This window comes from Sciurus carolinensis, chromosome 5, assembly GCF_902686445.1.
Source record: "Sciurus carolinensis chromosome 5, mSciCar1.2, whole genome shotgun sequence".
In the NCBI taxonomy this organism is placed as follows: Eukaryota; Metazoa; Chordata; class Mammalia; order Rodentia; family Sciuridae; genus Sciurus; species Sciurus carolinensis.
The window spans coordinates 97,007,393-97,019,868 of NC_062217.1; the positions used below are offsets into that span (position 1 = coordinate 97,007,393).

Here is a 12,476-nt window from a genome sequence, read left to right on the forward strand (position 1 = left end):
TATTTAAATGCGGAGCTGAGGATCGAACCCAGTGCCCTGCATGTGCTACCTCAGCCCTCATTGTACTTTAGATTTTCTTGTCCATAGAAACTTTAGAGGTAGTTTCACTGAATGCATTAATCTTATGATCAAGGAAACTAGGGTGCAGAGATATTAAGCTATATTCCTAATATCATTTGTTATCCAGTATCATTACAATAATTAGAACTCAGCTCTTCCAGAGTTCAGTCAGAGTCCTTTTTTGTGTGTGCCAAGGGAAAAAAAATTAAAGTTATGTTGTAGAATTGTGATTATTACACGGATGTCAACATGATTCAGATAAGCAAATCTATTATGGCAAATACCATTCCACTTGGTGGTGGAATGGTATGATTTTCCTCACATTGTAACTCTTTGTGAGGTCCAAGAAATTTCCCCTCCCTCTGTCTCTGTTTCTGTCTCTGTCTCTCTGTCTCTCTCTCTCTCTCTCTCTCTCTCTCTCTCTCTCACACACACACACACACACATATATACACAAGCACACAGACACACAAAAAAATGAATACCCTTCCTTCCAGTGGGCTCCCAGCTTCTCTTCCAGTGAAGCCTCCTTTTCTTCCTGGAAGAGATGATCATAAAGATGCTAGTAAAATGAACATAGTTCAAGTTGCTGAATTTTTGTGAATCTTATCAGCAATAGGTACCATAAAGTTTGCTTTGCAGAGGGTCTCAAGGACCTAACTCATCTCTGATCTCAGAACTGATACAAGCTCAAGTTGCTTGTGGAAACCTGTGTCCTTTCTTCCAAAGATAATAAGTAACAGACCCTGTGAGTGTCTGCTGAAAAGAAGAGAAAAGCGGCTGTCTGCCTTTGTATTCCCCAGGGAGTGAGAGCTATTGTGAGGAAGCAGACAGGCCTTGTGCTGCAGCCTGGCTCACAATGGCACATGCTAGTGACTAGAGACATAACATGGGGGCTGTGGCTCCTGCATGGCTGCAGCTATTGATACAAGTTGTGTTGACTTGTAGTTATTACGACTTCAATCGGGAAGCTGCATTCCAAATAGTAATCAGTACCATACAAATGGTTCCAATGTGCACTCCTCACCCTAATTAAACAAAATGTAAAGGCAATTAAAATACACATTTGAAAGCAAGTTGTCCTGCCTATGGAATAAATTATTTTCTTTTTTAGGTTACTTTACCACTTGACCAGAGTCAACGGAAGGAAAAGCAACATCCATTTTATTACTGATAGGAGGCAAGAATTTTCATATCCACAGATAAATTTAATGGGTACTCTCTTTCATGTCTTTAGTGAAGTCTATTATATATACAAAGTGCCTTTCCATCTAGCATGATTAAATTGTGTGTTTTTGAACATGAATGAAACAAAAGCCTCATGAACAGAACTTAAAAACTGGGGAGCAACATAAATGAACCCTAATTCAGGACTTCCATTGTTTTTCAACTCTTGTATCTTGTGATTTTTGATATTAAAACCCATGCAAAATTAAGGATTTGTCTGTTATTTGAAGAATAATGAAAAAAATTTCCAATTTTCTTGATTTTTTTTTCTTTCTGGTGTGTTCTAGATTCCAAATCACCAGAAAATTTATGACATTAAAAAAACCAAACCTCAAAGATAATGGAAAAACATATTGGTATCCATCAGAAATTGAATTATACATTACATTATGATTTATTGAATTAAAATACCATATTAATGTGAAATATATTTAGTGATATTTGAAACTTTGTATTTTAAATACTTCTCTTGATTGATGAGGATTTGACCCAACCATACTACTTTACCACTGCATGCCTTACTTACATCAGACTCTGAAATTTAACCCATTTTAACTCTATTTATATAGGTTAACTGAAGTGGACAATTTTATGATATTCTAGTTAATCTAGTCATTTTTATTTTGCATGTGTTTAAGATGAAATAAAGTTTTTTTAATCATTATCCAATGAGTCAAGTAGAAGTTTCTTGTCTCTTCCTTTTACTGGTACTAATATACTTAGGTGGTATTGTTTTTTACTAGATGAAAAGTTTTCACATGTTTTTAGTTGACCTACTTTTTAAAAAACTCATATTTCCAGCAAAGAATGAAAAAGTAGAGATGAACAGTGTAAAGGAATCTCTTGAAGAATGCTAATGTAAGGATACAGAATCATAGGTAGCCTATAAAATTCAGGGTTTTTTTTTTTATTTTTTTACATTTACATAGGGTAATGATGTTTATTTTATTTTTCCCCTCCCCCCACCCCTCCCACCCCTCTTTTCCCTCTACACAGTCCTTCTTTCCTTCATTCTTGCCGCTCTCCTTAGCCTAACTCTAAACCTAACCCTAAACCTAATGCTAGCCCCTCCCACCCCCCATTATATGTCCTCATCCACTTATCAGCGAGATCATTCGTCCTTTAGTTTTTTGAGATTGGCTTATCTCACTTAGCATGATATTCTCCAATTTCGACCATTTGCCTACAAATGCCATAATTTTATCATTCTTCATTGCGGAGTAATATTCCATTGTATAAATATGCCACAGTTTCTTTGTCCATTCATCAACTGAAGGGCATCTAGGTTGGTTCCACAATCTGGCTATGGTGAATTGAGCAGCAATGAACATTGATGTGGCTGTATCTCTGTAGTATGCTGATTTTAAGTCCTTTGGGTATAGGCCAAGGAGTGGGATAGCTGGGTCAAATGGTGTTTCCATTCCAAGCTTTCTGAGGAATCTCCACACTGCTTTCCAGAGTGGCTGCACTAATTTGCAACCTCACCAGCAATGTATGAGTGTTCCTTTTTCACCACATCCTCGCCAACACCTATTGTTGCTTGTATTCTTGATAATCGCCATTCTAATTGGGGTGAGATGAAATCTTAGGGTAGTTTTGATTTGCATTTCCCTTATTACTAGGGATGTTGAACATTTTTTCATATATCTGGTGATTACTTGTACATCTTCTTCTGTGAAGTGTCTGTTCATTTCCTTAGCCCATTTGTTGATTGGATTCTTTGTATTCTTGGTGTAGAGTTTTTTGAGTTCTTTATAGATTCTGGAAATTAGCGCTCTATCTGAGGTATGGTTGGCAAAGATATTCTCCCACTCTGTAGGCTCTCTCTTCATATTTCTGATAGTTTCCTTTGCTGAGAGAAAGCTTTTAAGTTTGAATCTATCCCAGTTGTTGATTCTTGCTTTTATTTCTTGTGCTATGGGAGTCCTGTTAAGGAAATCTGATCCTGAGCCAACAAGTTGAAGATTTGTACCTACTTTTTCTTCTATAAGATGCAGGGTCTCTGGTCTGATTCCAAGGTCCTTGATCCATTTTGAGTTGAGTTTTGTGTAGGGTGAGAGATAGGGGTTTAATTTCATTCTATTGCATATGGTTTTCCAGTTTTCCCAGCACCATTTGTTGAAGAGGCTATCTTTTCTCCATTGCATATTGTTGGAACCTTTGTCTAGTATGAGAAAATTGTATTTATTTGGGTTTGTGTCCATGTCCTCTATTCTGTACCATTGATCTACCTGTCTATTTTGGTACCAATACCATGCCGTTTTTGTTACTATTGCTTTGTAGTAGAGTTGAAGATCTGGTATTGCAATACCCCCTGCTTTGCTCTTGCTACTGAGGATTGTTTTAGCTATTCTAGGTTTTTTATTCTTCCAGATGAATTTCATAATTGCTTGCTCTATTTCTGCAAGGTACATCATTGGGATTTTAATTGGAATTGCATTGAATCTGTATAGCACTTTAGGTAGTATAGCCATTTTGACGATATTAATTCTGCCTATCCAGGAACATGGGAGATCTTTCCATCTTCTAAGGTTTTCTTGAATTTCTTTCTTTAGTGTTCTGTAGTTCTCATTGTAGAGGTCTTTCACCTCTTTTGTGAGATTGATTCCCAAGTATTTTATTTTTTTTGATGCTATTGTGAATGGGGTAGTTTTCCTAATTTCTCTTTCTGAAGATTCATCACTTATGTATAAAAATGCATTGGATTTATGAGCATTGATCTTGTAACCTGCTACTTTACTGAATTCACTTATGAGTTCTAAAAGTTTTCTGGTGGAATTTCCTGGTTCCTCTAAATATATAATCATGTCATCAGCGAACAGGGATAGTTTGAGTTCTTCTTTTCCTATTCGTATCCCTTTAATTTCTTTGGTTTGCCTGATTGCTCTGGCTAGAGTCTCAAGGACGATGTTGAATAGAAGCGGTGAAAGAGGGCATCCCTGCCTTGTTCCAGTTTTTAGGGGGAACACTTTCAGTTTTTCACCATTTAGAATGATATTAGCCATGGGCTTAGCGTAGATTGCCTTTATAATGTTTAGGAATGTTCCCACTACCCCAATTTTTTCTAGTGTTTTGAGCATGAAGGGATGCTGTATTTTATCAAATGCTTTTTCTGCATCTATTGAAATAATCATGTGATTCTTAACTTTAAGTCTGTTGATATGGTGAATGACATTTATTGATTTCCGAATGTTGAACCAACCTTGCATCCCTGGGATAAAACCCACTTGATCGTGGTGCACTATCTTTTAATATATATTTGTATGCGATTTGCTAAAATTTTGTTGAGAATTTTTGCATCGATATTCATTAAGGATATTGGTCTGAAATTTTCTTTCCTCGATGTGTCTCTGTCTGGTTTAGGTATCAGGGTGATATTGGCTTCATAGAACGAGTTTGGGAGGGTTCCCTCCTCTTCTATTTCATGGAATAGTTTGAGAAGTATTGGAATGAGCTCTTCTTTAAAGGTTTTGTAGAACTCGGCTGAGAACCCATCTGGTCCTGGACTTTTCTTTGTTGGTAGGCTTTTGATGACCTCTTCTATTTCATTGCTTGAAATTGGTTTATTTAAGTTGTGTATGTCCTCCTCGTTCAGTTTAGGTAGTTCATATGTCTCTAGAAATTTGTTGATGTCTTCGAGGTTTTCTGTTTTTGGAGTATAGATTTTCGAAATAGCTTCTAATTATGTTTTGTATTTCACTCGTGTCTGTTGTGATGTTTCCTTGTTCATTCCGAATTTTAGTAATTTGAGTTTTCTCCCTCTTTCTCTTTGTTATTGTGGCTAAGGGTTTATCAATTTTATTTATTTTTTCAAAGAACCAACTATTTATTTTGTTAATTTTTCCAATTGTTTCTTTTATTTCGATTTCGTTGATTTCGACTCTGATTTTAACTATTTCCTGTCTTCTACTACTTTTGGTATTGGTCTGCTCTTCTTTTTCTAGTGCTTTGAGCTGTAGTGTTAAGTCGTTTATTTGTTGATTTCTACTTCTTTTTTTGAATGTACCCCATGAAATAAATCTTCCTCTAAATACTGCTTTCATAGTGTCCCAGAGATTTTGATATGATGTGTCTTTGTTCTCGTTTACTTCTAAGAATTTTTTTATTTCCCTCCTGATGTCTTCTGTTATCCATTCATCATATAATAGTGTATTATTTAGTCTCCAGGTATTGGAGAAGTTTCTGTTTTTTATTCTGTCATTTATTTCTAATTTCAATCCATTATGATCTGATAGAGTACAAGGTAGTATCTCTATCTTCTTGTATTTGCTAACAGTAGCTTTGTGGCATAAAATATGGTCTATTTTAGAGAAGGATCCATGTGCTGCTGAGAAGAAAGTGTATTCGTTCTTTGTTGGATGGTATATTCTATATATGTCCGTTAAGTCTAAATTGCTGATTGTGTTGTTGAGATCTATAGTTTCTTTATTCAATTTTTGTTTGGACGATCTATCCAGTGGTGAGAGAGGTGTGTTAAAATCACCTAGTATTATTGTGTTGTGGTCTATTTGAATTCTGTAATTGAGAAGGATTTGTTTGACGTACGTGGATGAGCCAATGTTCGGGGCATAGATATTTATGATTGTTATGTCTTGCTGATTTATGCTTCCCTTAAGCAGCATGTAATGTCCTTCTTTATCCTTTCTGATTAGTTTTGGTTTGAAGTCCACATTATCTGAGATGAGGATGGATACTCCAGCTTTTTTGCTGTGTCCGTGTGCATGGTATGTTTTTAAAATTCAGGTTTTGATGAAAGGAAGCAACTTCAGATCAGTCTCTAAGTGTATTGGACGTTTATTGCCTAGATGATGACAACTGTTGAGAGGAAATAGACTTAAATCCTCAGTTCTTAAATTTTAACATAATAACTGGGCACTTGCTTACCAGTAGATTCCTGGGATCCCCCTCAGAGATTCTTTACCTCTGAAGTAAGGAAAAGAAATCTGCATTTAAAAAAAATTATTGGTGCATTGTAATTACACATAATAGCTGAATTCATTGTGATATTTATTGTGATTCATTGTGATTCATTTATGCACATAGCATAAATCGGTCTATGTCATTCCCTTGCACCTCCTCTCCCCACCCCCTATCACCTTTCTCTACTCTACTGGTTTCACTTCTACAGAATTCTCCAGTTTTAACAAGGAACCACCTGAGGCTAATGTACGCGATCTGGAGACACTTGAGAGACTTTGACTTAAGGCATATATATACATAGCATAAGGACTTTAGGCTACATAGAATAATAAAGTCAATAGTATCAATTATCACCATAAAAAAATCTTATTTAGAGAAATATTTTGTAACACTCGCAAGCTACTTTTCATAAAAGGACTCTCCTGCCCAAATAATCTTGGAAAATTTGTATAGTTTAATCAAAATTCAGAAATCCATGGCTATGTTAACTTGCAAAAAGGGTGTTGCAACAAAAACCCTCCAATTCTATATTTAAACCAATTTTATAAATGTACATAATCACAGAATCTGCTTTTATTTAAACAAAATTCTTATTTATATTCCATTGAACCTATTCCCAGAAAAACCACTTGGAGAAACAATAGGCTAATAAGAAATAGAATAATAGAAAATGTCTGAGTTTTTGGTTTGTTCTACAAGCACCTCCATTATCAAATGCCCCAAATGCCTAATAGTAAATCTCTTTGCCTGTGAAGAAAGCTACTCAGGTGTTCTGGGTCTTATACAACATTTTGTTGTTTTGTCTGTCTGACCGTTTGAAAGATTCTGCTACATAGCTAGGAATACGTATTTGCATTTATATTTCCTTATCTTTTTTCCCTGTTATATTTGACTTCCTCATAGCTATAGCAACTGGTGTTGAGTTGCCCAATTTAACTATTTCATTCTTATTCATGGTATCAAGCCAAAGTCATTGAGTTATCACTTTTGGACAGTGACAAGAGTTTTAAAACTCTTCATAGAAAACAGTTTCTGAATTATTCCAAAAGAATAATCTTTTATTCTTTTATTTGAAATCTTTTTATTATGCTATATGATTCAATTCCAACCGAATGAAGCCGTCCTCTGTTTCCATATCTGGTTACAAAGCATCAAAGGCCTGCTGGAAGAAGTTACAGAAGTAGAATGGAGTCCATCACAGGTTGATGATTACTGACCTCAAAAGAACCTTCAGCACAACCAGTTCGATCGATTCTGCTTTCTCTGTCGTGCATTCATCAGTAATAACTACATTCTCTTCATGTATGTAATTTTCTTTCTTCCTTCTACCTGGCTCTGAACCTCAACCTACTTCAGGAGAAAACAGAAGCCATAAATTGGCAACATCCTAAGGTGTAGAAATCTTCTCAGATCTGTACCACACTGTCACCTTTCCTTTTTACTGTGATAAAATAGTTTTTCCATCTCTTTTATAAACTGATCCTGCCAAGGGTGTTTCGATTTCTTTGCTTCACAGCTCTTAAGGAAGAAATCTGAAGAGATGTGTCTTTTTATCTCATTAAATATATTTTTACCTACTATGAACCAGTTGATATGGGTTCCAGGGATATATCTGTGAACAGATTAAAAATTTATGCTTTTCCAAAAATTAAACTACTGGAATATTATTCTTTAAATTGTCCCTTTTTTCATTTACACATGGATTCTCTCTTCTCATCTGGATCCTTCCTGTTGGTTTTTCTCATTCAGTTAAACCAAACAAAATAAATCCTTCTCTCTCTCTATGTGACCCTGTTTCATTCTGTCATACAATAGCCACATTTCTTAAGATAAAGAACTGCCTATGGAAAAATGTTCAACATCTCTAGTAATAAGAGAAATGCAAATCAAAACCACCCTAAGATTCCATCTCACCCCAATTAGAATGGCAATTATCAAGAATACAAGCAACAACAGGTGTTGGCGAGGATGTGGGGAGAAAGGTACACTCTTACATTGCTGGTGGGGCTGCAAATTAGTGCAGCCACTCTGGAAAGCAGTGTGGAGATTCCTTAGAAAACTTGGAATGGAAACACCATTTGACCCAGCTATCCCACTCCTTGGCCTATACCCAAAGGACTTAAAATCAGCATATTACAGAGATACAGCCACATCAATGTTCATAGCTGCTCAGTTCACAATAGCCAGATTGTGGAACCAACCTAGATGTCCTTCAATTGATGAATGGATAAAGAAAATGTGGTATATATATACAATGGAATATTACTCAGCCATAAAGAACGATAAAATTATGGCATTTGCAGGCAAATGGAGGAAACTGGAGAATATCATGCTATGTGAGATAAGCCAATCTCAAAAAACCAAAAGACGAATGATATCGCTAATAAGTGGATGATGACACATAATGGGGGGTGGGAAGGGTTAGTGTTGGGGTTGGAGTTGGGTTTAGGGAGGGGGGCAGGAATGGAGGAAGGAAGGACTGTATAGATGGAGGGGAAGGGTGGGAGGGGAGGGGGGGAAGGGAAAAAATGGCAGAATGAATCAAACAACATTACCCTATGTAAATTTATGATTACACAAATGGTATGCCTTTACGCCATGTACAGACAGAGAAAAAAATGTATCCCATTTGTTTACAATAAAAAAAAAGAACTGCCTGTAAGTGCTATTTCATTTTCTCTTACATTTATTCCTTGTTCACAATCTCACTTCTGCCTCCATAATTTCATGCCAATAGCTCTTACTTTGGACAATTATGATCTTCAATGTTGCTATATTCCAGGATGCATTTTTCAGCGTTCTTTCTCCATCCTTCTCAGGAGCATTTGGTCCTGCCGACTACTCTCTCAAACATTCATTTACCATTTGTCTCTACAACATTTTCTCCTGTTTTCCACCCCTAGGCTCATCCATTTCTGCCCTGTCCTACTGGAGTTCTTCATGCTTCGGTCTAGGTGCTCTTATTTCTCCTTTCACTCTCATTTCATTTAGGTCATTGGTTTCAAGTACTGCTTTATATAATAGTTACTCAAAATTGAAGGGAGATCAATAGAGTAGAGGAAAGGGGCCAGGAGGAAGGAAGAGGGTAGGGAGAGGGGAAATACTGGGGAGTGATGGTGGTTAAATTACATGGTTGTATTGTGCGTATGTATGAATATGTAACAATGAATCCCACTATTATGTACAACTATACTGCACCAATAAAAATATGGAAAAATAGTTATTGGCAAAGTTATATCTCTGGTTTTCTCTGATCTTGATAGGTAGCAATTAGATTTCTCATCTTAAATGCCTCAGAACCACATCAAACTGAACATATCTAAATCAAAATTTATGACTCTAAAGACTCTTAATCTTGTTTTTCCTCCAATGTTCTCTGCCTTCTGAAAGGCAGAACCCTAGTAGCCCAGCTGGGCATGGTGGCACATGCCTACAATCTCAACTATCAGAAGTCTGAGACAGGAGGTTCTCAGGTTTGAGGTCCGTCTTGGAAACTTGGTGAGACCCTGCCTTAAAAAGTTAAAAAGGCGGCCCAGCTTGATCGCGGCGCCAAGCCTGGCGGTGCTGCAAGGTCTGGGCAAGCGCGTGGCTGCCCACATCCAAAGGGGCTCGAGCAGCGCCATGCCGGACTCCGGCGGCAGCTGGACGCCTTCCAGTGCCTGGGCTAGCTGACAGGCCCGGAGGACGCCCTTGCCCGCTACGTCGAGGGCAATCGCCAGCGCTCCAGGTACCTAGCTGTGGAGTGCTCTTGGCTGGAGCGCCAGGGTGCAGAGGCGCAGCGCGTGCTCAACGAGTTTCAGAGCAAGTATGAAAATGAGTGTGAATGTCAACTGGTGCTAAAAGAAAGGCTTGAATGGCGTAACAAGGAAGCTGATGAAGGCTTGTTGCATAACCTACGTCTTCAGCTCGAAGCTCAGTTTCTTCAGGACGATATCAGTGTAGCCAAGCACAGTCACAAAAAGAATCTTCTGGAAATTCAGACCTATATTAGCATCCTGCAGCAGATCATCCAAACCGCTCCCCAAGCATCCACCATCCACCTGTGGGATGAGGGAGGAGAAGTTCCTGACTGAAGGGGAAGTGCCGCCCTGCAGTCAGCTGGAGGAGGGCCAGGAGGCGCTCTCCCACCTGCAGGCACAGAAGACTGAGCTGCAGGCCCAGACAACGACCCTGGAACAAGCTATTAAAAACGCCCACCAGTGTTATGATGATGAGATTCAGCTTTACAACGAGCACATCGAAAGCCTGAGGAAGAAGGTCGAAGAGGCTGAGCGGGACACTGGAGAAGTCTTCCTATGACTGCCGGCAGCTGGCCGTGGCCCAGTATATCTCTGAGGAACGAGCTAGACTGGTATCATCAGATCATTGAGATCGAAGGCAACAGGAAGTGCTCCGCCTTCATTGAGACTCCCATCACCCTATTCACCCCAAGTAATGGGGCCTCTCTTAGCCTTGGATCCGGCGGGAAAGATCTTACTAGGGCTCTGTAGGATATAACAGCAGCAAAACCAAGACAGAAAGTCCTCCTCAAGAACATTCCAAGGAGAAAGGAGATTATAGCTCAAGATAAAACAGATGAAACTCTGGAAGATGCACCATTAAAAGGTGCGGAAGATACAAAACCAGTGCAGATGATACTTGAAGAGGAAGATGAATCTAAGCTTGAATCAGGGGATGGAGAAGTAAGGCCCCTAACACAAGAAGGGGGCCCAGAGGATGTGCCAGATGGGGGACAGAGAAGCAAAGCCTTTGGGAAGCTATGCAAGATGGTCAAGGACAAAGTGAAAGACACCAAAGAGCTTGTGCCTGAGCCCCCTGCTGACCTGTACACCAAAGGGCGCCATGTGCTACTCACGGGGGATGCTAGTTATGTGGTCCCTGGGTTCTGTTCCTCCTCCATCCCAGCCAAGGGTGGAGTAGTGATTTCCACTGAAGAAGACTCTGCAACATGACAGCCATCAGGAGCCCACTCCTGAGCTTCCCACACCACCTTTGGAGAATGGAGAGGAGGGTCCCCAGGGGAAAGAAGATGAACACCCAAACAACCAGCAGGCTATAGACAAGGAAAGTGGGACAAATTCCAAAGATGTGAAAGGTCCTGGGGAGAAAGATGATGGCCATAAGGAAGAGGAGAAGAATAGGAAACCCTTTCCTGGGATAATACCTGGTTCAGAGAGACTGACTGGTGTGTACCAGTCTCAAAGGCCTGGGGCCAATGAAGGTGACCAGCGGGTCCTGGGAGTAAGAACAGCAGCCTGCTGCATAAAAGCCCTCCCTGGGCACTGACTTTCAAGAAGGTGGAAGTGGTGGAATCCACTGAGAAGATTTCAACAGAGAGCATTCAGAAATATGGAGAAACTGCTGTAATTGTGGAGACCGTGATTGGGAAAACAAAGGCAAACAAGAAATTGGAAGAGAAGGGTTCCTAAAATGCCCAGGATCAATAGCAGAAAATGTTCTTGGGGCCACCATAGGGGAAATGCTTTGATATATTAGAACAAAAGATAAAAGAGTGGGAGTTCCTATTTGAGTTAGATCACAGTGGACCCATCTGGCACTGTCAGTGAACCTTCATTAAAGCGTTTTCTTTGCTTGCACACCACACACACACAAAATTTAAAAGGAGATGTTAAATATTTTTTCATATTTTTTTTGACCATTCATATTTCTTATTCTGTGAAGTGAATGTTCAGTTCCTTAGTCCATTTGCTCATTGGATGTTTTTGTTTGTTTGTTTGTTTGTTTGTTTTTTGGCATTAAGTTTCTTGAGTTCTTTTTGTACCCTGGAGATTAATGCTCTATAGCAACTCAATTCACAATAGCCAAGCTATGGAACCAAACTAGGTTCCATACAACAAATGAATGGATAAAGAAAATGTGGTATATATACACAATGAAATATTACTCAGCCTTAAAGAACAATGAAATTAATGGTATTTGCTGGTAAATGGATGGAACTGAAGAATATCATGCTAAATGAAAAAAAGTCAGTCCCAAAAATCCAAAGGCAGAATGTTCTCTCTGATATGTGGACGCTAACCCACAACAAGAGAAAGGAAGATTAGAAGTTCATTGGACTAGAAAAGGGGAATGAGGGAATGGTAGTAGAAAAGCTAGTAGAATGAATTGGGCATATCTTTTCTGTCATGAATACACGATCAATATAACTTCACATCTTACACAGCCACAACACTGGGATCCTAATTGGAACAAGTTATACTTATTCTATGTGTGCATAATGTGTCAAAATGTACCCTACTGTCACGTAT

The 12,476-nt window shown here is 38.7% G+C and overlaps 1 pseudogene; it reads left to right on the forward strand.

Moving 5' to 3' along the window:
* Window positions 1–9,633: 9,633 nt before the first annotated feature.
* Window positions 9,634–11,636, forward strand: LOC124985660 (filensin-like; annotated as a pseudogene).
* Window positions 11,637–12,476: the final 840 nt, after the last annotated feature.